The following is a 7734-nucleotide window of genomic DNA, read 5'->3' on the forward strand; positions in this document are numbered from 1 at the left end:
TGACAACAGTTATTTTATTGATATTAAATACCGATTTATTTCTGCCATTTAGTGTAAGTATACAGTACAATGAAAGTCAAAGGTAATGGCGCAAATTTTCTCAGGTTACACCCTCTGAAAATTCTTGATCTTGCGTTTGACCTTTCAAGGTCACTCAGGGTTAAAGTTCATGCTGCCACATGAACGCCCATATGAGACTTCCTTCATCTTGTTAATGGTATAAATATCTCTATCTTCAGTTAGTGTCGAGTTATAGTCCCCTGAATATGCGTGACCTTTAGTTTGACCTTTCAAGGTTACTTATGGTCAAAGGTCAAGGTACCAATTAAAAACCCATATGGGATTTCCTATATGTTGATAACAGGAAATATCCCTATCTTCAACCAGTTTTCAAGTTATAGCCCCCTGAATATCTGTGACCTTGAGTTTGACTTTCAAATTCCTTCAAGGTCATAGATCTTCGTGCCAAATGAAAGTCCACATTACGAGTTCCTGTATGTTCATGATAGTAGATATCTCTATGATCAACCAGTTTCAAGTTATAGCCCTCTGATTATCCGTTACCTTGATTTTGACCTTTCAAGGTCACTCAGTTACCTCCAAAATTTAATCACTTTCCTTGGGAACCAGTGTCCACATATCCTGAAAGTTGCGTGTAATTTTTTTCAGCGGTTTTCCGTAATGTTGCATGCAAACAAACTCGACCAAAAACAATACCTTGTCGGACTCCGTCCAGGAGAGGTCCATCCATCCATTGCCAGACGCCATGTATCCCAAACGGGGTGGTCAAGGGCTTAGAGTTAATTGTTTTACAGGGAGGGGCACTAATCCTCCACCAACCCCACTTGACACGTAGGGACGCCAACAGCATCTGGTGTTCCCAGGCGGTCACTCATCCAAGTACTAACCAAACCCAACGTTGCTTAACTTCGCTGACCGGACGGGAAGCGGTGTACTCAACGTGGCATGGCCGAGGATTAAAGAAATGTAAATAAGGAACGATATCATCCGGTGAATTATATCAGAGTACAGGACAGCAATTTGTGTCTAAATTTTTTGCCCTTCTCATTAAACATTACTTACAGCATCATTATTATTATTATTATTATTATTATTATTATTATTATTATTATTATTATAATTATTATTATTATTATTGCATTATTGTTTGAAAGCGGTTTGTATAATTATCACCTAGAGAGAGAGAGAGAGAGAGAGAGAGAGATTTCGTCAGGAAAAAATGCAGCAATTTTTTCATACTGAGCTTTAAAACTAAATATGAAAGCACACACACACACACACACACACACACACACACACACACACACACACACACAAATACACACTGTATCATGTATTTACTATTTACAAAATAACTCTTAAACAAGTACCAGTATGCATTTGGAATGATAATAATTTTCTCTCTCTCTCTCTCTCTCTCTCTCTCTCTCTCTCTCTCTCTCTCTCTCTCTCTCTCTCTCTCTCTCTCTCTCTCTCTCTCGGCTGTCATACTGTTCCCTGTTTTCATTTTCATTTTGTTGCTCACATGTGAGCTGAATTGTGTATATTTAACCCAATAGCTTCCCGAGTTCATATGCAGGGGATTTTGCTGGAAGGGCAGTATGCGAATCACCCTCCGCGTGATATCGGCTCATAGTCGCGGAACTCATAGGTCCCTACCCCGGGGTTCCCTTCTTTATTAAACTTTGCAAATGCACAGTTCCGTCCTATATTGAGGATGCTGTGAGCAAATGGGTTAAAGAAAGGTACAGAAGTTGATGCCCCAACCCTGCAGTCCTTGAAATGGAAACGAGTCGAATGACAGGCTTTTTGAGTTCGTGATGGTATGGCTGTGTGAGTGTTTGGGAGTGTGCAAAGTGGGTGGACGTGGGGGAGGATACTTGTTTGGATGGTTGTTGGACACGTGGGTTGGTTGGTTGGTTAGGTGGATGGATGGTTCGATGACTATATGGTAGGTAGGTGGGTTAGTGGTTATTCAGGTAGGTAGATGCTTAGATAGTTCGGTGTGTAGTTAGGAGTTTAGATACTAGCATGGCTAGGTGGATGCTTGTTCGGTTGATTTACTGAGCAGATAGGTGTTTATATGGGTCGTTCTGTGTGTAAACGGGTACCGGGTACTTTGGCAGTTGGGTGCGTGGCTGGGTGGATGGTCAGATCGCTGGATGAGTTAGTGTTAACATGGTTTTCGTAGCTGGATGGTCATGTTCCTTGGGCAGGTGATGGATTTTGGGTGCGGAGGTAAGGAAGTGGGTTGATGGATTGTAGGCATGATATGTTATAACACAGTGCGATATGTAACTACAGTATTTAACTATATGGCCATAGGTAACAATATGTAAAACAGGTAGTTCTGTCTGAGTTCTCCAGAAAGAGACAAATACACATCCCCTTTACCTAGACAAATCAAGAATGCCAAACACCCCTGATCATGTGCCAGGAACATGACCGACACACACACACACACTCGCACAAACGTACGCACACATACGCCCACACACTTTAGCCGGAAGCTAGAGGGGTTTATAAGTCTGGTATCACATGTAGGAAAGTTGTTAGACAAGGAAAGAACAAGAGAGAAAACAGAGAGCGATAGGGAGTAGGAGAGTGAGAGTAAAATAGGAGGACTGCAGCTAGCACAAACTGGTACTAACCATGGGCTACACAGGTCATGCCAAGCTCTTAACTTATTCATACAAATTACTCACAATAGGAGAAACACACTGAGGTGGTTTGGACATGTGGAGAGGATGGAGAGTGAGACACTGATGAAGAGAGTGTATGTGAGTGAGGTGGAGGGGGGGAGGGAGAGGGAGGCCAAGGATGAGATGTAGGGATGGAATGGAGAGGTATATGAGAGAGGGAGGTGTGAGCTGGGAGCAGGACAGTGAAATGGCCGGGGACAGGGCGACATGGAGGTGATCTGTTTGTGGCCACCCCTTACGGGATTAAGGCGTCTGGCAACAGATAAATAGATAGATAGTCTCACAATAAACTCCATTGACCCAAATCTTCCTATTTCATCATCCCTCTTAAAATATGAAGAGGATAACAGAACAGAGAAGGCCTACACTAATGTCTACATCGCCTCACCGTTACTCTCTCCGAGTGCCTCTCCCATCGACGATACAACCAAATAACCTTTTCTATATAATTACACTCCTCAGCTATATCTACCTACGCACATCAACAACCTTCATACAAATTACATTAAGAGTAATCTACGACTACAATCAAACCACGCCTAACAAATTTACATGCACCAGACTACTCTCGTGAACCGCTACAACGGTAAACAGCAGCGGTAAACGAACCAACTATGCTCAATTTGGCGACTTCACACAATCACAAGTAACAAGAAACAAATAAAAAACAAACAAGCAAAGCAGAGAACAAGAGCTGGCGGAGCATCTACGCACCTTAACTTCGTCTCTAAGTGCGCTTAACCACCTCAAACACAGCTCCATGATCATGAGAAACAATAGCAGTGATAAATTACGTCTATCAACAACTCCACAACACTACAAGTTAAGCAGAAGAGAGCAAGGAAAGTGTGAGACAAGGAAGTGCATCTGTACTGTGCCGATAGTGTTGACTCAGAATTGTGATGTAGCGTCAACACATTGCTCCCATACAGGGTAATTAAGAGAAAAGCCAAGAAGGTAGTGATTAAGTCACTATCGAGTGATGAAGAAAAAGAAATACATATTGATCACTCACAAAAGGTCTCAAGAAATTTAGCTTGCAGCTATAAAACACCGGACACGACTAAAAAGCCTAGTACACACGGTGAAAATAAGCCAGAAGCAATTAACACATACGGGAATAAACTGTCGCATACTAGACAGACAAACATAGGTGCAACCAATACAGCTCTCACTGTAATAGGGCATTAACACGACTTAGGAATCGATTTAGACTCCTTTTATAGGTAATAAGATTAAACAGGTCGAGATAACCAGTATTTATTATCACCATCATCACCCTTAGTATAACTTGCTAACAACAATGGATTAAATATTTAATACAGTTGCTCTTTCAGTAGGTAAAGATGAGGCGAATTATTCCATGGATCATGTTCCTGTTGATATCAAGAGGATCACCTCATTCACACCCTCAACATGTAGTCAGAGGAGGGTGCCTGGTTGTCCCAACAGCCTCAGTGGCAATGTACACTGTGTACAGGACATAAAAAGTGCCAAAATTAAACTGGACGTACTGCACGACCTACTAAGAATGTTACAGAAAATATCAGGACCATTTAGAACTCTGGAAGCGGTATAAACAATCCCTTCCTCACAGGATCACACCACACAGAAAGTTGCTGAATTAATGAAGTTAACAGACTGGAAGCTAGAACAGACTAACACAAAATGATCACCATGATCCAGGATATCCCATCAGCTGGGAGTAACACACTCAGTGCAGGAAACGACATCACAAATACACGTAACAGACGTGGTTTGTTCAACTTAGGTGGAGCAATTATAGGCAACATTTTTGGATTGGCTACAGAAAATGATCCAGAGGAAAAAAAACATATTTAACAAAACTGCACAATTTCTCTCATATCAACATAAGTTGGCTGGTACCCAGAACACCTTAATGATGACGATTGTAGATTATTTTTTTTTTTAATGAATGGAGGAAGGAAAAACAAAGGAAAAAAAAAAAGTCCATGTGCCTAAAGGCATCCTCCATTCACAAAATACTTATAACAGTTGGATTTATAATATAGAGGATTAAATGTATGTGGGAAGCAACTCCCAGGAAGTGAATTCCAGAGAGTAGTAGCTCTGGAGATAAATGAATTTTGATAAGCAGAGGTTCTGCATTGTGGGGGAGAGAGTGTGAGTTCATGGGCACTCCCAGCTGCCCGAGTATTTAGGGAGAAAATGTGAAGGGAAGGCACAATTGAAGCCAGTTCGTTAGAGCACTTATGGTAAAAATATCGATAAAATAGTACTAAAGAAGCAACATCTCTACATACTGATAACGGAGGAAGGTCTTGCGTTATGGCAGGATTATTGATTAATCTAATGGCTTTATTTTGAATTTTGTCCAACTACCTCAATGCAACCGCTCCACATCCACTCCACAGTGGTGAACAGTATTCATCTGAGAATGCACATGACTTTTGTATATTGTGGCCATCTGCTCGTCAGTGAAGAACTCACGAACTCTGTACATAAGTCTCAGTTTTTAGAAGCATTTTTAGCAAGGGATTTAACATAAACTGTCCAGCTTAGGTTGGGATTAAGAGTAACATCTAGGATATCAATCGTAGTGGATATGGGAATACTGACATCATTTAAAATAATCTGAGAGTCTGAGGGATTCTTTCTATTGGAGAAATTAATGTATTTAGTTTTCTGAGCATTAAATGAGACCAGATTTTTTTGTCCCCATTGATTAATTTTAGAAAGATCCTGGTTCAGAGAAATTGCTGTGTTTATTTGGGAATTTATAATATCAAATTATGTAATGGAGGTATTAAATGTTAAAGAACTATGAAGGGTCGAGTCATCAGCATAAGAGTGTATTGGGTTGTGCGTGACAGATAGAAGGTCATTTATATGAATGAGAAAGAGGGTTGGCGACAAAACTGATCCCTGAGGTACACCAACATTTATGGAATGAAAGTGAGAATAAACTCCATCTACCATGACCCTTATTTTTCTACTATGAAGGTAAGAAGAAATTAGAGGAACCAGTGATACAAGGCCATAGTGTGACATCTTAGACAATAAGGCCTGGTGCTATACTCTGTCAAATGCTTTTGAAATATCAAGTGCTACTGTGTGTGTTTCACCATGTTTTGTTAATCTGATGGGTAAGAAGGCAAAGAATATCTACAGTTGAACGTTCCTGTCTAAATCCATACTGCCAATCATTGATCAATTTATTGACTTCTAGAAGCTTGACTATGTGTTTGGTAATTAGTGTCTCAAAAACTTTACTGAGAACGGAAGTTATTGCAATTGGTTTATAGTTTGATGGATCAGAACTTGCACCCTTTTTAGGAACAGGATGGATATTTGCTTCTTTCCAAGGGGCTGGAAAAAATGAGGTACGGATGAATAAATGGAAAAATTTTGTTAATACAGGAGCCAACACTGAGAAGCAATTTTTAAGTACTGTTAAAGGAATTTCATCTGGATCAGTGGCTTTGTCTACTGATAGATTCTGTAATACGGCTTGTACGTATCTGGTGTGAATCATGAAAGGAGGTATTTGAGGGGAATCAAAATCAAGTACAGGAATATTATGATTTTCTGAATTCAGGGTTGAGTTTGCTGAAAAAATGTCAACAATAAGGTTGGCTTTTCCGCGTGGGTCACTTACTAGATTTCCATTGAGGGACTGTAACGGTGGAATGGAAGAGGTGGTAGTGAAGTTAGTTTTGAATGAATTAAGGGTTGACCAGAATATTTTATCATTTGGATTGTGTAGTAGTTTGTTAGCTTGTCTATGTAGAAAATTTGATTTAGAAAGATTGATAATAGTTTTGGCATGGTTTCTGATATTTTTATAATAGTTAAAGGCTTCTTTGGTTTTGGTCCTTGTATAAGTGTTATAGGCTATTCTTTTATGTTCTGTTACTCTAGCACAATTGTGGTCAAACCATTTAGGAGAATTACATATTTTTCTGTAAGTATGATGGGGAATGAATGTTTCCATGCTGACTTTAATGAAATCCTGTATGTGGCCCAATGTGGAATTTGCATCATGGGAGAAAAAGGAGGTCCAAGGAACATCCATGAGATAATTTTGAAGTCCCTCCCAGTGTGCCCTGTCGTAGTGCTTTTTAGTCATCACTACAGGTTCAGAGCAGGAGGGTGTGGTAGGTGTGAAACTGGTGGCTTGAATCAGACAATGATCCGAGGATCCGAGGGGGGACTTCACTTCGACATTATAATTATCTGAATTGGTTGTTAGAAACAAGTCCAATACGTGGGGATTTTGATCGGGGTTGTCTGGTACACGGGTGGGTTGACTGACTAACTGGGTGAGATTAAATGAGTCTGCAAATAGCTCACATTCAAGACCAGATTCATTAGTTCTGGGTGAATAAGTGAGCCATTCGACATTATGGACATTAAAATCACCCAGAATAGTAATTTCTGATGCAGTATTAATGTTGAGGACACTAAATTGTGAAGACAGAGAGTCAGATAAACTCGGCTCTGAAGAGGCATTAGGGGAACAATAAACACAACAGAAATTCTTAATTTTACCAAAAGAATTTAATTTGTATATGGAATAGTCGAAATAAGGACAATTAAATTTAGTAATCTCCTCCAGGGCAATTTCTGATTTAATAAGGCAACATAGGCTACGCCTCCTTTGGGTCTGAAATTTTGAATCAAGATATAACCATGAAAATTAAATCTAGCTAAATCAGAGGTGGAGCTTACTTGTGTCTCTGTCAGAAATAGCAGATCAGCAGATTCAAACTGGAGGAAATTTTGAACAGAGTTGATGTTGGAGTGAAGTTCCTTAATATTGCAAAAGAAAATTTTACTGCACTGACGAGCAGATTTAGGGCGCTGCAACACTGGAGGTGGCACAGTCGCTTGATGATGACCAGGAGGGCCCTGTGCAGACAACCCAGCTCTGCCGGTGGTGGTCACCTGAGAAACCACCGCACTGATTCCCAGTATAGCAGCAGCCATGGTTCTTTTTATGGGGGGCAGAACAGGGATGTGTTGTGGA

General features: G+C 40.3%; 1 pseudogene; it reads right to left on the reverse strand.

The window, feature by feature from the left end:
• Positions 1 to 859: 859 nt before the first annotated feature.
• Positions 860 to 978, reverse strand: LOC145399116 (5S ribosomal RNA; annotated as a pseudogene).
• Between the last annotated feature and the right edge of the window lie 6756 nt (positions 979 to 7734).

This window comes from Coenobita brevimanus, chromosome 5 (assembly GCF_032717465.1).
Source record: "Coenobita brevimanus isolate Jiangsu-jjx chromosome 5, ASM3271746v2, whole genome shotgun sequence".
NCBI lineage: Eukaryota > Metazoa > Arthropoda > Malacostraca > Decapoda > Coenobitidae > Coenobita > Coenobita brevimanus.